The sequence below is a fragment of the Anser brachyrhynchus genome (genome assembly GCF_964034855.1).
Source record: "Anser brachyrhynchus genome assembly, chromosome: 1".
NCBI lineage: Eukaryota > Metazoa > Chordata > Aves > Anseriformes > Anatidae > Anser > Anser brachyrhynchus.
In genome coordinates, this window is record NC_137694.1 from 106,964,266 (window position 1) to 106,991,764 (window position 27,499).

General features: G+C 36.9%; 1 protein-coding gene across 1 annotated transcript in view; it reads left to right on the forward strand.

The window, feature by feature from the left end:
* Positions 1-27,499, forward strand: part of USP25 (ubiquitin specific peptidase 25) — a 461,260-nt gene that overhangs the window by 249,110 nt on the left and 184,651 nt on the right. The window contains exon 32 of the mRNA XM_080562087.1: positions 23,243-23,364. The gene's annotated coding sequence lies outside the window, so the exon portion shown is untranslated. The remainder of the gene's footprint in view (positions 1-23,242; positions 23,365-27,499) is intronic.

A 27,499-nucleotide genomic window follows, 5' to 3' on the forward strand; every position in this document is an offset into this window, starting at 1 on the left:
TGTGAAGTGATAAAGCCCTTCTGTCTAGCTGGCATCTATAGAACACAACAGATCAGTAAACAATTAAAAACTGTGTCTTGTGTGTAGGAGCATTCATTGCCAATATTTGTCTAGGGAAAGGGGCAGGAACAGATAAGGGGTCTGGGAAAGGATTGTAAAGAGAAATCGCTCCTATTTAGCTTCCAAGGAATGATGAATTTCAGGGAAAGATAGGAAAGAATATGAATTGATGTATTCAGACCCGTTTGTTCCATTTGTTTTTTCCTCCCTACCTGAGCAAATAGCAGAGTGCTCTGAGGGGGTCGGTTCTGGTCACTGATTACTCTGCCATCAGTTGCAGTGGGAGCAAACCAGCACCTAACAAACCAGATGAGGAGACAGTCACACCAGGTGTCTGGTCTGAGAGGATGAGGTCCAAGCCAGAGGGAGATGCCGATCTGAGGTCTAAATTAGGGTTGCAGGACACGTCTGTCCTGTGGAATGGGATAAGGGGCAAAGGAGGCACTGCGGCCGGTACATCCACTCACCACAGTGTTGCGCAGGCTTACTAGCATGCCTATGGGAGAGGGGAGGAAGCTCTGCTGATACCTGCCAACACTGAAGGTAGCTGGGGGAGACTTTTCTTGGAGGCCTTTTTTTTGCCTTGGCATTATACGTATGAGCGGAGCCGTAACGCTTTAACAGCTGATCTGATTTTGAATGTTGGTCCAGAACATCCCCTTGCCACCCAGGTTCTGCTGTTAGTGATGGTGGCCAGCATGGGCTTCTCAGTATCTGCCAGGGTTGCCATGCTTACTCAGAACAAATATTAGAAGTACAGTGCAAAGACAAGCTTCATCTTCTGCCCCTCCCCTTGCCACCACACACAAGCAAATGTCTGGAAAATATTTTCACAATTCTCTGGCACAAACCGCTCTTTTTTTTTTTTTTGGTTTGGTTTTGTTGGTGTAGCTTCTCTTAGTATTAGTAATGTATCCTGTAGTACATTGAAGAGTCATTATGTGGAGTTATTGCTTCGTTCTGTACAAATATCTGTGAGAAAAAAGCCTGCTGCCTACAGGAGCAATCAAAGGTATAAATGACAAGTGACTTCAGATGTGAAAAGCATACCATTGTATTTGTGTGATTTATGTCCTTAAGAACAGAAGTAAGTGCCAGTTATGTAAATCTGCCAAACCAGTCTTTGATGACAAAGGTGACTTCTTGCTGATAGTTTTGTAGCAATGATTCTCAGAAAAAAAAAAAAAAAAACAAAAACAAAACAATAATAATAATAAAAAAGATGGAAGAGGACAATTTAATGGTCTTTTATGAAATGTATGCTTTATTTATTTATTTATTTTTTAAGGTTTAATCAAGAACTAAGCAGTTACAAGCTCCTATGTGTACTCCACGTATTTAAGCTTGGAAAGTTGCCTATGACTGACATTCTTACTCTTTCTACAGTCATGGTGATCACAGAATCACAGCATAAATGAGGCTGTAAGGGACCTCCAAAGGTCTCTAGATCAACCCCTTACTCAAAGCAGGTGTAATTAAATTCAGTTGCTCAGGGTCACGTCCCATCAAGTCTTGAATTCCTGCAATGATGGAGATTTCACAGCCTGTCTGGTTGACCTGTGCCAGTGTTTGGCTACTCTTATGGCAATATAAATGCATAAATAAATGAAAGTCCTTATATCCATTCCAAACTTCCCATGTTCTGACTCGTATTTGTTGCCTCTTGCCGTTCCACTGTGGAGCTCTGAGAAGAGCCTGACTGCCTCTCCTCTGGTCAGGCAGTTGTGTACAGCAGTAGCATCTCCCATGACCCTTCTCTTCTCTGGGCTTAGGAGACCCAGATGATGCCTCAGCCTCTCCTTATATGTCCTTTGCTCCAGCCCTTCAGCAGCTTGGTGGCCTGTGCTGGATTTACTCCTGTATCTGATTCAGATCGGAAGTCTGAATCTGCTTTCATTTCTGCATTTCTAATGGATAAGCCAAGTCTGTCTTCACTCCACAGTTTTGTCTTGTAGCTATGTATCCATTTGTCTAACTCCAAATTGTGTTTATTTTTTTTTATTATTATTATTTTATTTTTATTTTTTCACTAGCCTTGATAATTTAATAGAAATTAAATGAGAACAGTGAACAGTAAAACTTTGTGTTCTATCGTGAAGTTTATCCTAGTGCCTAGCATACAGAGCCACTGACCTGCTGAGGCAGAAGTCACCTCTGGAGATTGCCTGGTGCGACTGCCTGCTCAGAGCACGGTCAGCCAGAGCAGGTTGCTCAGGGCTATGTCCAGTTGGGTTTTGAGTATCTTGAAGGATGGAAGCTCCACATTCTTTGTGGGTGGCCTTTTCCAATGTTCAACCACCCTCACACTAGAAAAAAAAAAAAAATATATATATATATATATATATTTCTGTGCAATTTAATGTCCCAATTCTCTCAGTGTCTTCTGGTATGAAAGATGCTTCAGTACCTTAATCACCGTTGCAGTCTTCTGCTGGACTCACTCCAGTAAGTCCTTGACTCTCTTGTTCTAGGCAACCCAGCATGGGACTTGGCAATCCAAGTGTATCTCACCAGCACTGTGCAGAGGAGAAGGATCACCTCCCTCAACCTGTTGGCAATACTCATTCTAATGAAGCCCAGGATGTCATTTGCCTTTGGTGTCAGGGCATGTTGCTGGCTCATGGTCAACTTGGTGTCCACCAGGACCCAAGGTCCTTTTCTGCACGGATGCTTTCCAGCTGGTCAGCCCACAGCACGTATTGGTGCCTGGGGTTATTCCTCCTCAGACGTAGGACTTTGCACTTTCCTTTGTTGAACTTTATGAGGTTCTTTTTGGCCCGTTTCTGCAACCTGTTGAAGTCTCTCTGAATGGCGCAACCCTCTGGTGTATCAGCCACTCTTCTCAGTGTTGCATCATCAGCAAACTTGCTGATGTGTTCAGTCTGTCCTATCGTCTGTCACTGATGAAGATGATAAAAAGTACTGTCCTTGGTGTAGACCAGAGGAATGGGCCGCCAGCTGGGCTTCATGCTGCTGATCACAAACCTCTGAGCCTGTCAGTTCAGCCAGTTTTCAGTCCACCTCTCTGTGCAATTATCTTGTTCATATTTCATTATTTTGTTTATGAATTTTACAATATACCATGTAAAATCTCTTACTGAAGTCAAGATAAACATTCACTGTTCTTCCCACATCCACTGAATCAGCCATTTCCTTGTAGAAGGCTCTCAGGTTGGTCAGGAACAATTTTCCTGTTGGAGTCCCATGCTGTCTACTTCGACATGTTTGGAAATATTTTTCAGGAGAGTTTGTCCCCTCACTGTCTCAAACACTGAGGTGAGGCTGACTGTCCTGTAGTTCTCTAGATCCTTCTTCTGGTGATAGAGGACATGGCAAGGTCCCCTGCTTCATTTCAGCAGCCGGCCCACGTTTCCTCCCGTCTTTCTTTTGCTGTTGAAATACCTGTAGAAGCCATTCTTCTTGCCCTTCACATCCCCTGCCATATTCAACTCTGGCTGGTCTTTGGCCTTTCTAACCCCATCCCTGCACACTTAGATGGTTTCTCAGGGTGTATCTTCATTCAGAAAATATAATCTTGGACTGTCAGGAATATGTGATGTGAACAGTATCTATGGGGGAATATATGACTTGAGCCGATGACTTAAGTTAAACCCCGAAACCCAAATAACATAAATATGTAACATGACAAAAATAACAGTAGTAGTTGTGATCTAGAAATGAAACCTGTTTCCTAGGAAAAACTTTATATAAATATTTTTCTGTTCTGTAAGGAACATGCCTGACCTGCCAATGATATCCATATTTTGTTTGTTATGTATTTGCCTTTGTTTCTTTCTTTGTTATATTGAGTTGATAACAATAAGATTAACGATGAGATCCATGCCTCCTTAAGTAAAGCATCTAGTTTTCCTTCATTATTAACCGTTAATGTTTTTTAGTCAAGTGTTATGTAAACAATGGCCAGATATTGGAGTAGGTACTAAGTGCACTTCCTTCTTTCTTAGATGTATTTGAACTCCATACAAACAGACCTACCACATTTCTTTGATAAATAAAAACATCTCTGTTCTAGCTGCAGACTTTGTAGGTGAAAATATAATCCAGATCACCTTTGAAAAAGGCTTTATCTCACTTTTCTAGAATGTAAGTACATAGTAAGAGACGTGTCCCCAGACTACAGAAGTAGTCTCAGTTTACAGCTATCTTTATCTGTCCTGCTTTATAAACAGAAGTCAAAACATAGGTAGGTCTCTTGGTGGTCCTTCTGTAAGCGACAGAAGCTTTTAATCTTCATCTTAGTTTAATTCATGTCCAATATTCTGCATGGTTGTTTGATACTATCAGCCCTATGCTGACATTAAAGTTAGGCAATTCCTGCTTACTCATTATCCTCTTGAATGCTCTTAAGCGAATGTGGTTTCTCTGTACTTATGGAGAGGATCAATTAAGACAATCTTGGATTAATCCCATTACACTCTTTGGTCTTGTTTATGGCTTTTTTTGTTGCCAAATTCACACAAACTGTGAAAAGACAGTATCCTGTTTGTGGTACTGTCATTACCATTTGTTACAGAATTCCCTCCCCTATAAAAATGTAAATGTATCCTTTATTGTCTCCAACTGCTTACAGACCTACAAAAGATCTTGTATTATGTTACTCTAAAACTACTGTCTTTTAGGTACTGATTTTATACATATCATATATATACATATATATATATATACATATACATATACATATATATATATATATAGGGTCGCCTCGATATGGTTCTGTGAAATTTTTGGTGGTCCTAGAAAAACAAACTTTATTTTCAGACAAGTTTTAGGAAGATCAAGACTTCTAGCAGGGAATCAAATTTAATACTTTTAACTCCTAATGGAGATTAAAAATGATCCTCTTGGTTTTCTGCTACTAGTGAGTTTACAAAATGGCACTCTACACTGGAGCTTAAAAAAAGTGCACTTACCTTTTTCAGTTCAAAACTATTAGCACAACGTTTATGGGATCGTAAAAGTATTTCTTGTTTGAAAGAATGCTTTGATGAGCAAAGCTGTGAAGAGCATTGAGAAGTATATGGTAGGTAGTGTAATTTCAAGTTGAACTGCAATCATATTTTTGATGTGTCAATATGAAGTGGAGTAATCTGTTTCATTTTAAGAAAAAGCGGGTCTGATTCAGTTTGACTGGGTCAATTGCTGTGGTTAATCCAGATTCTGTCAGCTTGCAGTCTTGAGTGTTGTGTTTTTTACACTTTTGCCTGAAAGGCAGGTAAGATGATACTGTTAGCACTTTTCCACTCATTTTTTACTTGGATCAATAATTGCTTTTAGCAAATTCTGATATTTTGTGTGTGTATTTATAGGGAGACAGCTGGCTGGAGAAGGATAGAATGACTCTGATTTATTTACATCATTTTTTTTTTCTGTTTATGGTGTTGTCTTTAGTGTCACACAAGGCAGAAATCTTGAAATTAATTTGTGAAATACAAACTTGGGCATTCCTGGAGGGGGGAAAGAAGTTTTATTTTAGTTTTAAATGCTGGCACAACTCTTAAAGAAATGTAATTTATTGTGCTAAGGTTCAAAGGGAAAAATATGACTTTGTGCTTTCTAAATATTTAACCAAATGAAATTTGCTGAGGACTGTGACATGTCCACAGTATGAGCTCATCTTCTGTGCTTCATAACTGGATTGCAGGAATGATCCTCTCCCCCAGCTTGGTGCTTATTTTCTAGTGCAGAGTATTTGCTGTGTTTGTTCCTAGTCATATCGTGTTTTTGTTTTGTTTTGTTTTTAGATTTGCATTCTAATTCTCAGTATCCATGACTAGAATTTTTGTTGATATTTCTTAGCAAAATTTCATACAGAGGGAAATAAGAAGTCTGGAGTTGTTGGGTAATGTGTTGTCTCCAAAGGGAGGTATACAGAGAAGTGACTGAATGGTTTAAGCTTACAAATGAATCCACATTTGACAATGTTGCTACATGTACCCAGCATGCAGGAATATTTCAGGATTGGGTCCCAAAGGCAGCCATCAAAATAAAGAGCATTAATTACTGTAAAGGAATTTATGTGTGGGGACTAAGAGCTTTGGTAGCTGTCTGCCTTGTGTGTATATAAATGCAATATAATGATTTTGTTTCCTCGATTTTTTTTTTCCCCAGTATTTGAAACCGCTACAGCAGTGAGAACTGTTTTGTGAATTCTAACTCAGCGTATGGAATAGGTGAAGTCCTCGGAGAACTAATGTTGCCGAGAGTCTGGAAAGTCCAGCCTCGGTTGTTGTAAATGGTACAGTTTAAAGACAATTAAAGCTGTTCTTTTAGTATGAGAACTTTGCTTAAATTTTGTGAAGTTTAAATATTGACAAAGAGGCAAAACCCATGTGGTACATAATTACATAATTTTTAAAAGGATTAAAGAAAAGTAGCTTGAAGAGGAGCTTGGCCTAATCCCGTAAAAAAAAAAAAAAAAAAAAAAAAAAAGTTTTGTCCCTCCTCCATCCCCTGGCCAGCCAGGCTGCACCGTGGCTGCCCTGCGGCCTACCAATGGCCTACCCACGGCCTGCTGCCCTGCCCTGCCCTGCTCTAGTTGTACCCCTCTGGGCCCCACCTGGGCCAGACCGGTCGCGGTCCCCCCAGCCCCTCCATCAGGGCCCCGTGTTTGCCCGCCTGGCGGCTGCCGGACATTTGTTCCGCCCTCCCTGCAGCCAGCGGGTGCCGGTTTTTCTCCCGTCGCTCGCCTTTTTTCCTCAGCGCATGGGGGGCTGGAAAATCGGAAATGATCTTAATTAAATGTTTTCTATACAGAAACAAGCGGGCTCTTTTTGTGTGAGGCAAAGGCAGCAGACCTTATCACAAAAGACAAAGACAAATATTTATCAGGGAACAAAAGATGTCCATGGTTGCTTACAACGGGGGGAGATTTTTCTCTCTCTTCTGGTGAAGATGTTTAACGGTGTAAGATGTTTATCGGGACCGCTTGTTGAAATTCTTTGTTTCCGTGTAAGATCTACAAATGAAACTGTTTTTCTTTCTGTGAAGCACACAATGAAATCCGTGAGTTGAAGTGCAGAGAATGCAAACACCTGCTTGTCCCTGTGTTGACTTTGTGTTACCAGAAGATCTTTTCTGTTTCTCACGATAATGGTTTGGGGGCCTGGTTTTGTTTGGGTTTTCATTCCGTGAGGAAAGAAATGGTCATCTTGTCCGTCTTCCTTTTGTGTTGCTTGTGAGTCGGCATTTGTCTCCCTTGAAGGAATACTGGGTTGTTAAATAAAAGTGTTCCTTCTCTCGCAGAGTGGTATGTTATGTGTCATCAAGGGAATAAGCCGTGAGGTTTTACTGCTTTGCCTGTCTGGTGGCTGCTTATTTTGTATGCTTAGTTTTAAACGCTCTGATTGATAAGCTACATGTTCGACAACTTCATATTTTAAGCTGTGAACAGAGGGAGAAAACATTGCAGTCTGTATAACTCTTTTTATCGTGTTTTTGCCAGTTCCCCTGAAAGATTTGTAGAAACAGTATTTCAGATGTACTCGACCACTAATTAGTTGATGATTTCATGTACACATCTTCAATGCAAAATGATTTTAGTTGATATTTAAACTGTGCAAATGCTTACTTTTATGAGTGTTTGTCCCAAAGAGCTAGGTCGTCAGTTACCTACAAAATCTTACATAAAAGCTCATGATTTTATAACAAAGAAAACAATTTGTCCAACTTGTGTAGAGAGCAGTTGAGATTAAATTTGTTCACATGGCAAATGTTTAGCCACATAATAAGTATAATAAGCTGATGTTATTGCACAGATTTCTGGCACGAAAACATGTAATTCATAGCAGTGTCTGAGCTCCAATATTTGGGCTTTTATTATAGTTCACAGGATTCAAGGAGTACTTTAAAATATTTTTCCATGAGAAGTTACAACAGGGATTTACAATGACGTAGGCTTTTAAGTACAATGCTGTACAGTAAGCCTACTGTGTCATAACAGAAGTGTCATAGGCAGTTGAGGTTCTGCTGCTGCTTTAACGTATTTAAGAAACATGGGGAGTGGGGGGGGGAGGAGGTAGTCTTCAAATAACTATACTGCAGCTAGTCCTGTTTATCTGATAAAATGTTTTCAAGCTGGTGGCAGTCCTGAGAGCAAGCACTTGAAGAATCGACAAACACCGGTTTCATATGCATCATTACATTTTAAATTAGTAATGTAAAATAAAGCTTTGAAATGTGACATGGATGAAAGTATTCTGTTTGTTGTTTCTTCATTCGTGAGAGTAATGTTTTTCTTAAATTTCTCAGTTTCTGAAACCTCACTGAACTGCCTGCTTTTGAAGGGTGTGTTTATAAATTATTTACCTTTGTGCAGAATTTAAAGCAATTGGTTTTAATGAAATTAATCATTTTAGTTCACATTTAACAAGAGAGTTTGAAGATAAAGCTGCTTTATGATTCTTCATTTACATGTATCTATTTTTATTCTGATTTTAGAGTTTTCATTCTATTCAATTTTTCTTGAATTACTCATTCCAGATAGCCTGATACAATTTATCTTGCTTTAACGTTGTATAGAGAAGCAGTAAGTTAGATGGTCTCGGGATGTTCTTAAAACAGATAAAATTACCCTTTCTTACTGTTGTTTGGCTTTTCAATTCAGAGCTTTTTCTTTACTTTCCCGTAAGTAAAACTTGTGCTATGATAATTTGTAAGATTTCTATGCTGTTCTAAAACTTTTTGCATTTACTGTAATGTTACAGTGTGTCTGGAAATTAACACATAAATATAACAAGGTACATAGTATTATGATTTTTCCTTTTAATAAAACAAAGTGATTAGCTAAGCTATCTTGGTTTGAACAATTATCTTTTCCTCAGGCTCCCTGGCAAGACAGAAATACTCTCATAGGGAGAGATTTGTTCTTCAGAAACAGAATATATTCTGTAGAAATGTTGGCATATACTTTTGAACTGGTTTTGCCTTCAAGATGAATTTTCTTCTATAAACATAAGCCAGGGCTGCTCCAGCTTTCTTTTCTAACAGCATATGCAGTATTTGAGGATGTTATCTTGAGTTTTCTAAACCTTGAAATGAAGTAGTATTACCACAGAAGTACGAGAGTAAGAAAGAAAGGGAAAAAAAAAGCAAGAGGAAAAAACCCTAGCATATGCTCACATTGATAGAAAAAGCTCATCTTCAAAGATAACTTGCCTTGCTGTTTGCTTTTATCAGATAGCATATTCATATTATTCCTTTTATCTGAAAAATAAATATAGTAATAATAATGGCTACATGGTCAAGAACTGAAAAATAATGAAAACTATACTGCTGTTGAAATTAATTCACTCCAGCATTAGAAAGGAGTTTGCATTATATTACTGCATTGTTGTTTGTGATAGCAGCACTGACCATTTGATACGGTGGTTGGTGGTGAAGAAACAGCCTTTTTAATTTATTTTTTAATGTGAGCAAAGTATTTAGAGAACTTTGATGAAAGGGAAAGATATTAAAATATGAGTGTTTTTAGTACGAATTTGTACAGATGGGACTGTAATTGGTGACATGGGAATAGTATATATACTGAAATGTTTGAAATGCTAATTCATTTTTGCTTCTGTTTTCCAACTGCCAGCTGTAATTATGGATCTCATTTAACAGATGCTAACACGGGGAGTAACTTCACTCCTGGAGTAATCCCACTGTGACACAGAAGTAAAGTTAAGGCTTAGGTACCAAGGCACTGGTGAGGATGCAGTTCTAGGAATTTGCTGGGTGCTGCTATTAACGACTTTCTAGTATCCAGGTCCTAAACCATTTGCATTTTGAATATATTTTGTTATATGTAAACTGGGTTACTCACTAATTTTCTTTATCAAGATTAATAGAAGCCTTGAGATTAAAGTTTATCACAGGTTACAATCCTTAAAATTCAATTATTTTCTGAGGGAGGGGGATGAATCTGAAATCTTTTCTAGCTCTACAGATCTCTTGTAAAATTTGAGAGAGATTTGAAATGGTCTATGGAATCTTTTCAATTAGTTTTACATTCTTTTTCCAAAGGGCTGCATTAAATAGGTGTGTTCTAATAACAGTGATAACGTCTCTAAAATTCCTTGAATCTGCTTTTTTTTTTTTTTTTTTTAAAAAAAAAAGAGGCAGGTGAACAAAACATTTATTTAACCTAAGTGAAAAACAAGGGTTCAATTGACAGAATGAACTGAAGTAGTAATCAAGAGCTTTGATCAGCATCTTCATTCTGTTAAAATGAAGGAAACCCACTAAAAGATAATCTGTTTTAAACTAATTTTATTTAATGTTAAAATATAAAAGCATCTAAATATGTAGAATAAAGTTTAATAATTATTTTTGTTTCATAAATATTTATATTTGTGTGCCATTTATAGTTCCATTCTTATTTGATAGAAAGATTGCATTTAACTTCAGTGGGAAACACACTGTATTTTTTCATTCCAATCTGAAACTTAATGTTGAACTTTGAGGTCAAATGAAATGTCTTTGTAATTACAAAATTAAATATTATTAGTATCCTGAATGACTTCTTGCATCCCATAGGATTTTTTTTTTTTTACAAGGATGTAGTAGGAAAGAATTCAAAAGAAGTTCTTTATAACATTAATGGAAATTACCTTAAATTCTTTGTTGTGTATCAGGAAATATGTTATTTTTGTAGCATTTCATACCTGCTGAACATTTCTATAAGATTTTTATAATAGAGATACGGTTTTGTTCTAGTTTCAGAACTTCTAGGACAGAATAATCTGTTTATTTTTTTTCCCTGTAAAGATAGAAAACCTTACGGGACAAAGGAATAAAAGCATGGAGGAGTGAACTGCAGAGCAGAACAGTTTTTCCTCAATTCCTGAATAGAAAACTGTATTATCGTTCTTTTTCCCAAGTGATTTTAAGATGCTTTAGAAGTTAACGAGAAAACAGAAAACACATTTTGAAGCAGTGTCTGAGCGCTTCACAATAAATGAAAGAATAGTCCGATTCTGTGTTTCCATTTGAAACTTAAACTTAGACCAAAATATTTTTGTGTGCCTCGAGATGCTTTTTTTCCTCATTGATTTGAAAGCACTGTAGTTGAGTAGTCATTTGTTTTGATTAGAGCTAATATAAGTGTAATTGTAAAAGGGTGAATGAAGAGGACAAAGGATAGTATTGTTTCATATTTTCTGAAATATTGAATCATTATTTTCTTTACGTTTATGCTACCCTTATGTCAACGCAAAAAAATGAGGATGTGATTAATGCAGTACTTAGAAGGTTAAGGTGAAGTTTCAGGCTGGATTCAAAAGCAATAAAAAGTGTAACAGGAAACTTCATATTGCTTCATGTTAATGTTCAGGGCCAGATTGTAACTACTGGGAGGATAAGACAGCGTGAAGTCATTTGCTGTCTGGGTTTACGTGAATGTGTCTAAAATGGCATCTGCAGCAGGAGGAGGAATGAATGCTGTACACACTGCTAAGGGTTTATGCATAAAATGAACAAACCAAAAAACAAAAAAAAACAAAAAAACAAACACCAAAACACCAAAACAGATTTATTAAACTCAATAGTTAGGTAGATCAACATAGCAAAAATGGGGTAGTACAGAGATACTGCCAGTGGTGTTCTGCTGGGAAACTGTTTAATACATGTATATTTCCACTTACAGGAATAATTTGATTCTTGTAAGGTATTGTACATGAACTAGCAAAATCAAGCTTGTAAAGGAGCATATGATTTTGTTAAACAAGTATACAAAGCAAGGAACATACACCATATGTTGATTAAATCTCTAAAACATAGAATGAGTGCTCAGTAATATAACTGTCATAATGGGTAGGTGGCTGACTTTTTTTCTGAAAAATGGAAAAAACAACAGACCATTTTTTAGGAGCTAATATGGTTTGATTAAAAAAAAAAAAAGGCTCCTTGCTTTGCCAACTGATACAATTTTATTTATTTGATGCATTTCTCAGGATTGTTTCCTGTGCAATTTCAGGGATGGAATAGTGGAACTGAAGTGGCTAACTATTCACACAGTTTTATGGAAGATGAAAAAAATAATTTTCAACCTTTTGCCCCTTACATCTCTTACTACTGCACTTTCTTATTTTGAAACTTAGTTATCAAAGCCATATAGATACATGCGAGAGCTGCATCTTGTCACCAGTGTACTGCATTTTACATTATACAGACGTGTTTGTTTGTCTGATGTGAGTGGAAGGTGGCAGCAGTTTAATCAAGTCAGTGTATGATAGGCTCTGAGCAGTTTTGACCTTTCAGTCATTCCATGAAAAGAGGCACTGTTCCCATCCTTGTGTGAGGTGTGAAGTGGTGAATGCAATACCTGCACTGAGTATGCTGTGCTGAGGTCTGGAAGCTCACCGGAGGAGAGGGAGTTTTTTGTCAGACTTACCATTAATGGTGTAAAATGAAAGTAGTAGCTATATGCACACAGTATGTGTATGATGCAGTGTGATAACATTTAAAAATGATAAGTGAGACATTACTTTTAATAAGGTGTGTGTATATATATATACATGCATGTATATATGTGCCAATTGCTATGTTCAAAATCAATTAAAAATTGGACTCTATGTTTTTCATTATAATTAATGTCTAAGGAATGAGGCTGCATAGGACAATTTTACTTAGTGTTGGGCAACATAGCTGCCTTTTTTAATTGCAGATTTTGAGCTCTGCAACCTTCCAGAAGAGGAATATTATTTAAGTGCTGGGGATGCTGGGATGTGTCTGTTCATTCATTGGGATGGTAGGAAACACAGTAAAACTGTCTAGGAAGCAATTCTGGGAGTAAAAATGTTGTTTGGTATGTTTTGCATAAAAGGGGAAGATGACAAATGAGCTCTCTTCCGCCTCTCCGGGACTGCCCTGTGCCCCAGCCGTGAGGGCTGCCTCCTTTATCTCGCTCTCCCTCCCCACCCTGCGTCTGCAGCATCTGGATGTGAGATGCAGGAGAGTACATCTCCTTTTGGTTAGATTTCAAAACCAACTTTGACCTATTTAGGCAGGAGGGGAAGACGCTCTGTGTGGAGCCTTGGTGTGGTCTTAAAACTGTTGGGGAGAGAAGGATGGTGATTTTGACGAATAGTCAAGAAACCACAGCAGGAAAAATTCCAAGGTGGTTGCCGATAGCTGTGAGGTGGGCCAGGAGGTCTCCAACCTGTGATATATTGCAGGTCAGACCCAGGCAATCATAAAGCTCAACACTGCATGCCCACAGGTCTACTTACCATATATTCCTTTGGAAGCACTTTGGGATTGCTCAGGGTGAGATGGAAAGGAAGGTATTTTCATTTGTTTCACTGTTTTTAATGATGAGAATAAGGCAACAAAAGGGGAAGAATTTGGGGTATTGGTTTTCTCTGTACTCTGTGTAGTACCAGAAAGATGTTCAAGTTCTATCTGCTACTTCAGGAACAGAATTAATGTTTGGCTTTAAGGATGGTGCTAGTATCTCCATTGTAGCGGAAGGTATTTGTTACAGAACTGCATGTTGTGGATAAAATGAGTTTTAAATTGATTTGTTTTGAAATTGGTTTGGCCATTCAGATGCAATTTTAACTAAGACGTTGAAGGGTTTCCAGACAACTCTTTCCTGAATATCAGTATGGAGTTTTTTTGGCATTATACCCAAATTAACAGCATGCTGCGTCATTAAAAAATAAGAGATGCATATTTTTTTTCTTGGCATAGATTTCTGCAAAGTGATAAAAGACTCCCTGTGTTGATTACAAACATTGTAAAATGTTTACTTTGCTCTATAAACTTGCAGCAGTTCATGCTTGGATGTTTTGTATGTGGCCCCTTAAGATCTTTTGCATTTTTCTGCTTGCATCAGGGTTTCAGTTCTCATGTTCAAGAGAGATTTCTGAAGTGTGCATCTTCTTAAAACAGACATCATACAATTATCTACTTATTTTAATTTAACATGCAAGTAAAACGTATATCAAGCATCTGCACTGGTAGTTAGACACGAGTATTTCCTGTTCATTGTGCTCATGGCATGTATTACTTACCTAACTGTAAGTGACAAGGAAAATTTCCTCACTGGGTTTTGAGTCAATAACCAGCTACTTAGTTAATAGGACAAAAGCAACGTGTCCTGCAGAGAAGGTGAAGGCAACAAGAGCAGTTATAGGCAGGATACAAGTTAGTTAAGAATCTTGGATTTAGTTCTTAACAGTTTTTTACTGCTGGAAAGTTACACAGTTTTCCCCATGTTTAAAACAGAAATAAAATTGACCTGGCATGTAAACAAGTAATGCTGTTCTGAATTTATGCATTGGAAATACTAGAATTTCTCTAGAATTTCTTTGCTATTAGATTTTTTTTTATTTTTTTATTTTTTTTTTAACCAAACAAGAATTTCTCTTCTTTCCATTCTAATGCCTAAACCAAGAAATCTCTGAACCTCATACACTGTGGATGTTCCCACCTCCTGAAAGTATCAACCAAAGAACCACGTGTAACTTCACAGTGAGATCAGCACACCCAGAATCTCTTCCTGCACGATGCTGTATGTGCACAAAATCTGCACAAGTGGGAAGTGCAGTCCTCAGATTTTTTTTGAATTGCAAAAAGAGGGATTATAACTGACTAAAAACTTTTCAGAAGTGTCAGTAAAATTGGCTTTTTCTATCTCTGTAATAAAAGGTCAGGGCTGGACTACTGTCTTGGGCAAGAGAGGAGCTGGCATTGGACTTGTACTGCAGGTTAGTGTAGTGGACCTAATTTCTCAGGTATTAGACCTTAGCTACTCATGGGATTGCAGGTCACATCCTGGCCCCTACAGCTGGCTGAAAGCCAAAAATTTAGTTTAATGAAATAGTTTTGTGTTGTTCAATTTTTCATTTCATTGCAAGAAAGGCATGTCTTTTCATGCCTTCTGGTAATGGAGGGTGTAGTACGTGGGAACAGGAGAACCCATCCTGGAAAAACTGATGACTGGAATCCCGAATGCCTCTTGCTTGACCTCCTGCTTGAACGGAAGCAGTGATGCAAATCTGAAACTCCACCTTTGTTTTCTTTCTGATAATGAATAAGTTTTACTTTCTAATATAGGTTGTTATGGAGGGCTCGCTTTTTTTCCTTGCTTAGCTAAATTTTTGTTAGTAACATTCAGTTGATAGCTTTTATGTCTTAGCCTACCGCTATGCAGTATTAGTTTCCAGATATCTTTTATGTGGAATAACACACAATGTCAGGTGGAATTGATGTTTATGAATAATAGAAATGTGAGTGCTAATGTTCCTACTGTGAAGTTCTGGAGGCAGTTAGTAAGAACTTTTAATCAGCCATTAAATAATCAATAGTTGCTAGTTCATAGAAGGTCTTTCAAAATTTTAATTTCTTTGGTTTCAGGATATTAGAAATTACAGATATCATCTTCAACAGGCCTTAAGAAGTTAGAATTTAAACGTAATTTGAACATTTTATTACCGTAGGCTTCTTTGAAGATTCTAGCATGCATGGGTTAGATCAACGGTTCCTTTACTACTGAAGGCAATGCATTGGGAATTCTAAATTTCCAGTCATTCAGAAATAGATGGGTCTAGATAGGGAGAGATGAGTGCTGAAATACCTTCAGTTAAGCTTTGAATTCTTAGAGGATTTCTAGAGGAACTTTTAAATACCTCAGAAGGAGTAAATTCAGTTTCATTTTTCCTCTTTGTTTGTCACCTTTAAGGTCTATCTAATTCTGTGAAAAAGGCCATGTGTTCTCAAGGATTTCACAAAACTTTTTCCCTTGTGTTAGTTGCATAATTTAAATGAGAAGTCCTCTGTCCTAGGAAAGGTTTATAGTGTGAAGACTGTTTTCTTTACTCAAAAACACATTGTCATTTTTACTATTGTTGTTATTATTATTATTCACATTGCCAAGAGAAAAAGGTACCTACTATCTCTGTCTTTCTGTAGATATCTAAATTTATCTTTGGGCTTCTATCTTGAATTGCTCTGGAAAATATGCAGATTAATTTACCATCCAGTTACTTTTTAGTTTATTTTTAATAAATCTGAAGTTATTTTAAATTTGCTTGGGGAAATGTTTCCAGCAAATAAACTTTTCTGAGTATACTTGTTACTCTTTCTTTTAGTATTATTTGATCAATAATTCAGACACCCACCTCAACTCCTTGGCTACAGCTGCTTCTAAGTCACAAGTAGTCTCCATTGATATCAGAGGGAATTCACATGGATGGACATAAAACAGACTTGCAGAAAAAAATCATCTCTATTTATTGTGCTTCCAGTCACATCATGAAATAATTTGGAGCATGTGAATCAGTTTCATTTCAGCAGAAGCTAATGTGGGAGATGCTCTCCAGTCATCTGTTTAAACCACAGAAACAAACTGGAGTTGAAACATTCATCACAAAACATTCATGAAGTCCTTATGGCTGAAATGTTCATCAGGTCCTCAGTACCAAGATGTATCCAGAATCATCTGCAGCCTGGCAGGTAGGGCATTTTCTTGAAGAGGGACTTGTGTGTGTTGACCCTTTCAAGCAAACAAAAGAAATGGCTCATCTCTTTTGATGTCTATGCAACTGGTCTAATTATTTGTGTACTGAAAATATGAAAAAAGAGTTGGAGGAACTAGCCAACAACGCTGTTGCCTTTCCTCTCCATGGTTGACACATCTTCTAAAGGAAAAAAAAAAAAAGGAAGAAAAAAAAATAAGCTAAAAGAAAACACTGAAATCAAGCATTCTGAGTTCTAAATATTGGCTCTTATGGATCCAGTAGGAGCTGAGTTGAGGGTCGAACCCCCAGGTTAAAAAAAATGTAGTCCTTGGCTGGATGTAACCTTGGTTTCTGTAGAGTATAAATGCTTCTGACTACCAGTGTCCATAGAGAATGTGCCTTGTCCAGCATCATTACTGGGCAGTAGGATGAGACGTGCAGGGGAGGGCAGTTTTCTCCACTTCGGAAGCGTGATAGATGTATTAAGCATGGTAAGGGAAAATTTGTGTTAGGCTTTGAATCTGCTGTGGTAAGCCACACATTCCCTTGTCAGAGTCTATCATGTAGAATCTTAAAAAGTTGCTAAATGTCCTTTATTCTTTTTGTTCATATCTACAGTTCAAACGTAATCATCCTGCAGAAGGCTGTCCATTTTGTCAGAAGTTGGCAGGTTTGAAAGCAAAAAGTGGTAATATAAAAGTGACTCATCTCTGAAGACACATTTCCTTTTGATAGTTAGATAACAGTAGAAGCTCTTTCAAAGTATTTATGCAAAGCAGCATATTATTAAACCACTAGTATAGTCTAAATTCAAAAGACAAAATTGGGGTGCTTTAACTTCCTATGTTTGCAGTCTGTTTTGTATATCACAAGAAGACAGCTGTAGATCAAAAGGCAGGCAAGCTTCCAGCAAGTGATGGGTGAGCAAGAACTTCCTATGAAATATTGACCTGGTCACAGTCAGCTGCTCTGAAATTTGTTGTTTAAGTAATCTATCTAATATGTCTAAGGAGTAGCATATCAGAATCAATCCATCCAAATGCCTCAGGAAGATCAATAAAAGGATAATAAATCCAATAATTCTCTGTGATCTGCTCTGGTGTGAAGCTACTGGGGAAGCCTTGTACAGTATAAAGATTAATTCTAGTACACATTTGATAGGGTGACAAATGCACTGTGGCTTGTGCAAAATTCATTTCAAATTCATTCTCAAACTTTATTTTCTGCAGTAATCTGCTGTCATGAAACTGAATGTCAACAAATAAAAATTGCTGGGGACATTTCTAAGGGGAAATAAACCTGAAGTTTGCAGGAGGAGGTTCCTAGACTGTTCTCTGTGAATCTCCCACTTAATTTTTGTTTGGCAAATTGACATCTCTGTCTTTGATATTGTTTTACTTTATAAACCATAGTAATTATAACAATGAGCAGTTCTTTAATTACAATACAGTGAACACAAAATCTGAGGGGATAGTAAATGTATTTGGATGGTTAATTTCCTTACCAGACTAGAAACATTGGATATCAGCCCTTTATGCAGGGGGGAGGGTGGAGGGGGTGGGGGGGGACACCACTTTGTTTGGGCACAGTCCTGGGAGTCATTTTTTTGTTTGTTTGTTTCATTAGACTGTTGTAGGTATAGAGTTGAGTATATCATCTAGAGATGATATTACATATAGGTTGTTTATTATTTTTCCAGTTGTTACAATGGCTCAAACAAGTTTAGGAAAGAATCCTAGCACTTCTGTTTCTGACTGAATGACATAAGAGAAGTGACCTTTCTCAGGGAGTGTGGGTACATCAAGGAAATATTTACCAATGTTTGAAAACCTCAGAACTCTATTTATAAGCTCCATTCTAAAAAAAAATGTTCAAAGATCTGCAGACTGGCTGCATCTTTTCAAATCAACTTCAGAGACTTTGAACAGATCAGGAGTAGCACTTCAGCCATCTAGATCTTGGTCAGTTAATTTTAATTTTTTATTTTTATTTTTTTGAAAATAAGGAACAGAATGGGTAGGCAGTTGAAGTTTCAAACTACAGAGATGAGAGCAGAGTAATTATTCACATGCAACATTATTTTCACAATCTGATTCTGCTGAATTGCAACATTTGCATTATAGACTTTTTAGAACTTCAGAGATTGTTTTTTATTAAACATTCCTAATTTTCAGTGCACCAAAATCTGACCGTGCCTTAAAATCAAACAGTATTCTTTGTTCTCTTTGTTCATATTACCTTACAATCATAGCATCTTTCAAGAATCTAGTTAAGGAAAATTTATTTTCAAATGAAGCAGATGATGAAATCTCTTGAGTCATGGCCCCAGTTAGCAGTCTTGTTCCTCAGAAATGGAGCTCAAACTGCTTGATGCATTGTTATAAATTCAAGGCAAAAGTCTCTCGATGGGTGCCAGTTCTGGGATGCATCTCTGAAGAAGAGATTTCAGACCTACCTTAAAAGCCATCTTTAACCACAGACATTATTGTGGTACACTTTCTGCTCCAGAAGGTGATATTTTAGTGAAGATAATAGGAATAGGCATAATTTTGTTAAACCTTTGCCTGCAGGCTTCTCGGTAACTAACCGGAGTCAGCTAAAAAGTGTAGTTGTCCAGTTTTAATAAAACAGGCATGTTTAAGCAAATTCCTCAATGTAATACATCCTGGATGAAACCAAGACTGATCTCAGGCACTAATACTGGTGAAATAAGGAAGTAAGAAGTACTAGTAAGTGTAACAACTCACTTCTTGGGTCAGCCAATTTATATTTTCAGTTGTTTTCAATGAAACATCAAAATGACACTACCCAAGTTATTTTGGATGTGTTATTGGAGTACAGCAGTAGTTTTTAATATTAAAACTTATTAAAACTTTTAATATTAAAACTTCAGGATTAGGAGGAAAGTGTTTCAGGTTCTATTTTCCAGTGCTTCTTACTCTTGAGAGAGAAAAAAAGACAATGCAAAAATAATACATGATAAAGAAGTTAGGACGTAGCCTCATAAACTCCAAGCTCGTTTGTTCCTTTACTTTCTTTACCAGACTGTAAATTATCTGTTGTTGAGGCATTGATTTCTGAAAGAGATCTGTTTAAGATCTGTTCATCTGTTTAAGATGTTCAAATTATTCACATACCTACTTTCAGATATAACCAAAGATGGTTCATAAAATAGCTTGCCAATAGTAAATCTGGATGTTGTGGGTTTCTTAGCATGTGGCCAAAGGCAGGATAAACCACCATTCAGGCTAGTGCAGTAGCACTGTTTTGCAAGCTGTGCTTTTGTTGGGCTACAAATTCTTCCAGATCATTAGAGTTCAACTTACCTATATAAGTCTTTTAGAATATGATGAGGTAGCACTGATGCAAATTAAATCAGTTGTTTATGGCACCGTAGAAATAAAAGTTATTTCTGATTAGTGGCACAATGCAGAATTTCTCTCCCATAACCTTCATATGGAGGGTCACGTCCTAACCTGTGAGGGTTACATCCTAAAGGAAATAGACAAATTCAGCTGGTGGGTTGCCTCATACCAAAAAAGACGCAACCTGGAGATGATATATTTGAGGGTTCATGCTTGTATGCAATGTTTCTAATGCTGATAGTAAATAAAAATAAATAAACAAATGCACAAGTAGTGAAGACAACAGAAACAGGGAAGGATGGTGCTTTCCATAACAAACTGAAGTTTCACGCCAAATGGGCCAAGATCAGCAGACTAAATTTATGTTGTCACTTTCTGCCCACTAATTCTGAAGCTGGAATGGGATCACATTGAACTGATGAAGTACTGAAAGTCCAAGGCCCATTAACAGCACATAAAGCTTGCAGTTTATGTATGAGAAAAAGATCATTTGTTTTTAACATTATTTCTCTAAGTAGGATCTCTTCTTCTGAACTTCTTTTTAGTGCCAAAATATTTATAATAAATAGTCATGAGAGACTACAGATTGTACTCCTATTATTTATGTTTTGAAATAAAAATCAAAGTGACAAACAATGCTTTTAGCTATAGATGTCAAAGTCACTTGTGCTCAAGTAGTTTTGAATGTTGTGATTCTTTATACTCATTTGGTGGGTCTTTCACACCAATTCTAGGAAAAGGGGAGGAATACTATATTCAGCCAGTATGCACATTTTATTTTTCAGAATATCCACTTTTCCTGTGTGTCCCAATTTTTTGGACAGACCTATGACTTTCCTTTCTGCACACTCAAAAAAAAAAAAAAAAAAAAAGTGAGTAGCATCCAGTTCTTCAGGTGCTGCTCTGGTAACTGTCTGAGATGTGGCCTTGAGAATGTGGTGGTGAGTTTTCATTTCTGGAAGACAAGATGTGATACAAGACTGGGTCATTAGCTTGTCTGGTTTTAGTGCTCGGCTGTGAGCAGAAACTTATTGCATCTTTCCTTCAGAAAACGGTCCAATCTGTAGAATTCTCAGGCAAGATTTGAATATTTTATTTAACTGTAACTTTTACTCATTTCCCTTGGTTGTAGAAGGCAGTGGGACAGTGATATTTCATGGTAACGTGTTCCTATTGCACTTGGCTTAAATTCTTATTCCCTATCCAAGAGAAAAGCTGTGGTAGCACTTAGTACATAATGCCTCAGTATCTTAGGATTTGTTTTTGATACTGCTCTGTTGTCTTTCACAGAGTTTTGATTTTTTTTTTGTTTAGGAATAAAAATTTTAATTTCTATTGTAGCTCTAGTTCTGACCCTCTGCAAAATGGTGATTTCGGATAAGTGTGCTATAGTTTCATATAAAAGACTTGCACTTTATAATTTTGAACATACCTTATATTTTCTTATTCCATGGACTTTGATTCTCTGTCTTTATCATTTATGTATTAAATCCCAAGTTTGCTCTGCTATGAAGTGAAGTGTGCTGGTGGGACCCTATTTTGGCATATTTAAAGTGGGTCTGAACTTTGTTCCTTGACACAGATGAATTTGCATCAGGTGTTCTGCATCAATGTTTATCCCCTGAAAATTCTGATTTTTTTAGGGCAGTAGTACATGGTTCAAGTTGTTCTCCTATGCCTGTTAAGAAGATTGAATATCACTTTGAAAGTGAATAGGGACATTGAAGGAATACTCGGTGTGTGTATTTTTCTTTATGGTTATACACCCTTTTCTCACCAGGCTGATACTATGTGAAGTGAAGGAGAATGTCATACTGTGGTATAACTATTGAGTTTTATATTGACTGGCTGCTATTTGAGGGATTAAAATTTCAATTTATTTCGTAAGCTGCATAACAAAACCAACAAAGCCAGTGCCTGTCTGTATTAAAATCTCTATTTCAAGGGTTAACAGTGTTACACAAAAAATAGTTGAAGCCCAGTAATTTTAACTGTGTATGGCTTTGCCTATAGGGATTTCTGTGTATGCTAATAAAGAAAATCAATTAGAAACATGCTAGGCTTGTTTTCTTCTCTGGACCTACTCATTTACAGTATATGCACGACTGACATTTTGAACCATAGGTCTCTTGAGACTTAGTCTTGTAATCATATATGTATCCATATAAGTAGATACCCAGACAAGATAAACGCAGACTAGACATAATTCAACACTGAAGGTTAACAAAAGGGATGTACACTATATTGGGATCATTTACCTTGTATTTTTGCATAGCTAAAATATGTATTACTTTCAATCAAAAGAGAAATTTGCCTTGGAAAAATAATCAATTATGGGAAACATCAATTATAAGGAAAACGTTTTGTTTTCATTCGGCAGGTAGGCACTTTTTTTTTTTTTTTTTACAAACTTCTTAGTTCACAATGTAGGAAGTTGTCTGTCTTCAGTTGCTAAAAGCATTTCCAACTCCAAAATACTGTTACAAGACATTTTCTTCTTGCCTTAAAATGATGTACTTCAGCTGTGATCTGATAAACTGTGGCATTTAGTTAAAATAGAGTGCCAGTGAGGTTCTGCTACTCCAAACAAAGAGGGTAAGGGATATATGAAGTCACTGGTGTTTTATACAATAAAGGATTAAATTAGTCTCTTGTGAACTTGATTGCCACTCTGTCAAAGTTATGAATGTTTACAAACTATCTTGAATTTGGCTCAAACTTGGCTGTTGACTGAAAAAGAGAATACATGAAAATAATGCTTATAAATATATATACATATAATGGGGGTTGTACTCTTTGTGGTCTCCATTTGTTGTTTAATAATCAACTGCTTCTTCTCCACTTACCCTTTCTCTGTGTGTTCATATTGGTCATACACTAGTCATGTGGATTTAGGAGTAGAAGCCTATTTCCACTTTGGTTAATACATTATCAGAAAAAAAAATAAATAAAAATCCAGTAAGATGTCTTTTGCTTTAACATACATAGACATCTTTAGATCACCTATATCTAGTTTTACACTGCTTGGCTTCACACTTCTGTAATTGCTACATATTGTGAAACTGTGGCATTCAACTTTCTAATGCATACCTGATACCCTGCAAATACAAGAAAGCACATACATGAAAGCAACAGTATCTTTAGTTCTGAATGGCAAAAATCAGTTCTTCAAAGTCAAGCCCTTTATGGTATTTATAAATTGGCTCAAGATTACTGAGGATGATGCATAAACCATATAAACAGGGCAAACTTGACAGAGATGAACTGAAGAACAGTAATCTTGGAATTATACAGTGCAATGTTTTTATGGAATCATTGTTTCTGAAAGAACTGTGCATTGTCTTTATATTACAGGCCTGGAAAGCAACGTTTTCTGTCAATAGCAGCTTCTGTCTGGTGTGATGACCCATTCTTGTGCTGACGCTACATGTAGTACTGAGCAGTACTGGAAAGGGGAAGAGGTCTCTTGGAATAAGGTATGTTTCTTTCTTCTCCAAAAGGGCAGGGCTTGATGAAGTACTCCATAATCACTTTTCTATTTAATATAAACTAAGGCAAATAGGTATTTTAATCTTCTATATTTTCGGGAAATGTTACTGATCTCACAGCTCTTGCTGCTATTGGTTGTACCTCTAGAATTATTAGCAGAATGTTTGTTCAAGGTATCTTGATTGCACTGCAACAAAACTTACCAGTCATGACCAGCAACAGAAACTTGTAGAGAGGAGGATGCATTTAAGATCCTATCATTGGCTTTGTTGGGGGGGGAGGGGGGGGGGCAGGGGGGAAGTGTCTAAAATAAGAATGTTTTCTATGATGGACAAATTTTTAATTGCTTGTAATTTTAAAGATCACTGCAATAGCAACAGAAGAAGCAAGTGCACATGGTCTTTCTTCTCCTTGGTGCTGCAAAAAATGTTAGAACAAATAGGAGCTGGGAAGACAAAAGAAAATACATATGAAAAACTTAGAACTGAGAACCCTGGGGAAGAGGCTCTTGCTTGGAGAGGACCCTTTGGTGAAATACTTTGAAGAAGGGCTATAGGTCAATTGTAGAATTATGACAACAGAGGAGACAGTTATGAAATTAGAGTATTTTGTTGGATCCATGTTTCACTTCACCTTGACTTGTCATTTTTGGTGGCTTACTCGGTGTTTGTATCTACTGAACAGAGCTTTTAATGCATCCAAGTGTTATACTGGGCTGTAATATTCTACAAGCTTTTGTTAGTCTAACAGTTGTTTTGGAAAGTATTCTTAGGATGCTGTGAATGTTACCTGTGAATGTGAAAGTATACTCTGTAGTCCCTGTGCTTGTGTTGTCACAAATAGTTTATCTTAATTAACATTCTATACCCAAAATTCTTTCCTAATAGAATGGTTTTAATGGGCGTTATTTTGAGTAATGTTTTCATATTGTTTGTTCACATCATTTCTGGTCAAAGTGCAGTGCAATGAATAGACACTGCCTAAAGGCATTGGTTCCAGTTTACTGTCTTTTCACTGGTAAAAGACATATTGAGGTGAGAGTTTGTTACTTAAACACAGGGCTGGTAAATATGACACACAACTTGCATTAGACCCATGACCATCTGGAGCAGCAGCTGAGCCCTTGGCAGGATACCCTGGGGTATGCAAAATGCACTAGTTGCCTGTGCTTAGCAGTCCTGTCCTGTATATTGGATTTCTATTGCAAGGAGCCATAAAACCTAAACTGATTTAGTTAGGATTGTGACAGACTGTAATCCTAGGTTCAGAGGTGACCTAGACAGTATAAACTGCCTGTTGTAAGTGGGGGTACCTGGAAACTGCAAAGAAAGAAACATAGAAATAAAGCAAGTAAGGCAACTGCTATGAAGACAGTAGGGTGCTTAATTTATCTTATTTTCCCTAGATTGCTTTTCCTACTTTTCTATTCTTCATTGATAAGCAACTCACCCCTTTCAAGTGAGCGACATTTTTTCTGAGTTGTTCTGCCATTCATTATTTCACAAAAAGAAATGTATTAATTGCGCTATAATGCACCTCCTCATTGTGTACCAAGTGTAAGGGAAAATATTACAGTTGGTATCTGACATGTGGAACTAATTTGCCTCTGTTGGAGTTCAGGGAGAGGTCTTGGCTATTACTGTGGAAGAAAACATTACGAATTATAGGCACCTCACTTCATGATACTTCATTTGTAGTTTCCATTTGTGGTGATATACTATGAATAAAATATAGGGATGATGTCCTGGCCCCACTGAAATCACTGGGGGGGTTTCTCTTAACTTCAGCTAGGCCACGACCCTGGGAATCACTGCTGGCTCCTGGTGAAGGATTTGTTCTATTTGTGCCTCTAACTAGACCTCCTCTGAGGACTTAGTTTTTAATATTACTACCAAATCTGCTTCTTACATAGTAATTCTCTCTTATTGAAGTTTATTTGTACTTGATTTTGGGGATCCTATGCTCAGAGAAAAACACATTTCTATACCTATGTTTTTCTATCCTTAAATATGGTGGTATTGTTAGGGGTAATTATAAACCAACTCTCAGGAAATAATATATGATAAAAAGAGAGAAAGGACTTTGGAATAATTTCCCAAAGTATGGTGTTGCAACCCTGTAGGTAAGATACAGTACAAAACTGTTCTGTTTGTTGAAGGCTATAAAATGGACTACAAGAAACAAGTTTGAACTTTGGGAGGAAAGACTAGATCACTTAATAGCTCTTTAATATCGCCATGTTCTGCGATCACAAACTCTTTCTTGAGTTTATTGTGGATTTTTCTTTGCTAACTGTTCTTGATTTGATAAGCTTATTTTTTCCTCCATGGGTGGAAAATTCTTTGTAAGTATTATTTTTGCTTTAGTAATAGACTCTTTCACATTGCTATACTTGGAGCATGAGTCACACACATAATTCATAATTTACAAAACATTTGCATTCATTTGCGTTCTCTTCATGGTTTGTTACTTTCTCTACTGAGTTGTTAGAGATCTTTAGGACACTGATGCTATATACAAGTATATTATATAAATAATAAAACAAAATAATCTCACTAGTTTCTATTACTGTTTGATCAACACTCTAAGTCAGTATTAAGCCTTTACATTTTTAATTAACTTGCCAAAGCATGCCATTTATTCAACTGAAAGAATACCAAGAACAAGACCCTAGTGTTCTTCTCATCACAGTTTTCCCAGATTTTCAAAGTATTTTAAGAGCACTGGAGGTAGATAATCTTAAACTAATTTGTAAAGGAGCCAATATAAATAAATCTATTTTTATACAAGATTTGATAGCGATAAGAATGTTTCATGGGGGCAAAATGATTCAGTGCAATTTGTAGCTTGGAGAACATAATATATTGGACTCCTCTTTCTGTGTAACACAAAGAGTTCATATGTTGCACAGTGTTCATTTTTAATTAAACATTTTATCATCGCACAGCCTTTTATTGACATTCCTCATAATAGAGCTGATAAGATCTTGACCTACTCTTCAATAAAGCAATGTATAACTCAATATTCTGGGACACGCTGTTCCCTTCAGAATTAAACTCACGATTTTCTGTTTTAATTTAAAAAATTCATGTACTTTTATTCACATTTATTTACTTTAACTTCTCAGATTTATACTCTTGTTTGAATTGTGCAATTTGGCTGCAACCATTTCTTGGGCTATTATTTCTGTTTATTTGAGCTTTTAGCTGTCTGACCATTTTATTGAATTTTTCCTCCTTTTTGACTTTTCCTTTTAAAAATTTGCAATAAAAAGTGATTTATCACCTAATCTTGTTTCCTACCGCACCTAAGTCTAGTTTTGATTAGTGGCACTAACTTCACTCGCAGTTGCCTAAATCATATGGTTACAGAGTTTTTGTTATTACAGATATTCCTTCAGAGAGGACATGAGAATAGATTTCTGAAGATGTTCCCAAAGATGAATTTCAAATTTGATCCCTGTCAGTAACCTGAAAGAGCCTTATGAGATACACACTCACCATACGCACCTAAATAGGATTTCCATGTAGAAGACATAATGTCTGTTGACTTGCTGACCATCAGGTGTTGCAGAACCTGCTTTCTCAGTAATCTCCTAACCTCTTGCTGTATCAGCTCTCCCGGGTGATAACGACTCAACTACCCCCCTCACTTGTTTTTCATACTTCAGAAAACCAGCTCTGGGCATTTGATGTTTGTCCTTGTCCTTGTATCCCTGGTCTGTCACTATTCACAGTATGTGTATATTGATTTTAGCAGAAAATTCTGAGATAATCTAATGAACTAATTTGAAAATACTTTATATATCACAGACATGGCAGAAATGCCTTGCACTTTTGGAAGTTTTTTTTTTTTTTTGCTGCTTGGGGTATCTAATAAGGGGTCAGCATGGGTGCCAGAAGCCATGCCTCATCTTTCCTGCCACTGCCATCCGTGCTTGCTAGATTATGCTAAATGTTGTAAATGCCAACATAAGTTTATGCCTTTGTTTGCTATGCAAGCGTATGATCGATACATTAAAGATGCGGGGCCTCACCATACCCAACACAGGAGAGGGAAGGATGCTTGAGAAAATGAGAAAACTGATAAAATGGTTAGTCATATCCATACCTGAAATACCAA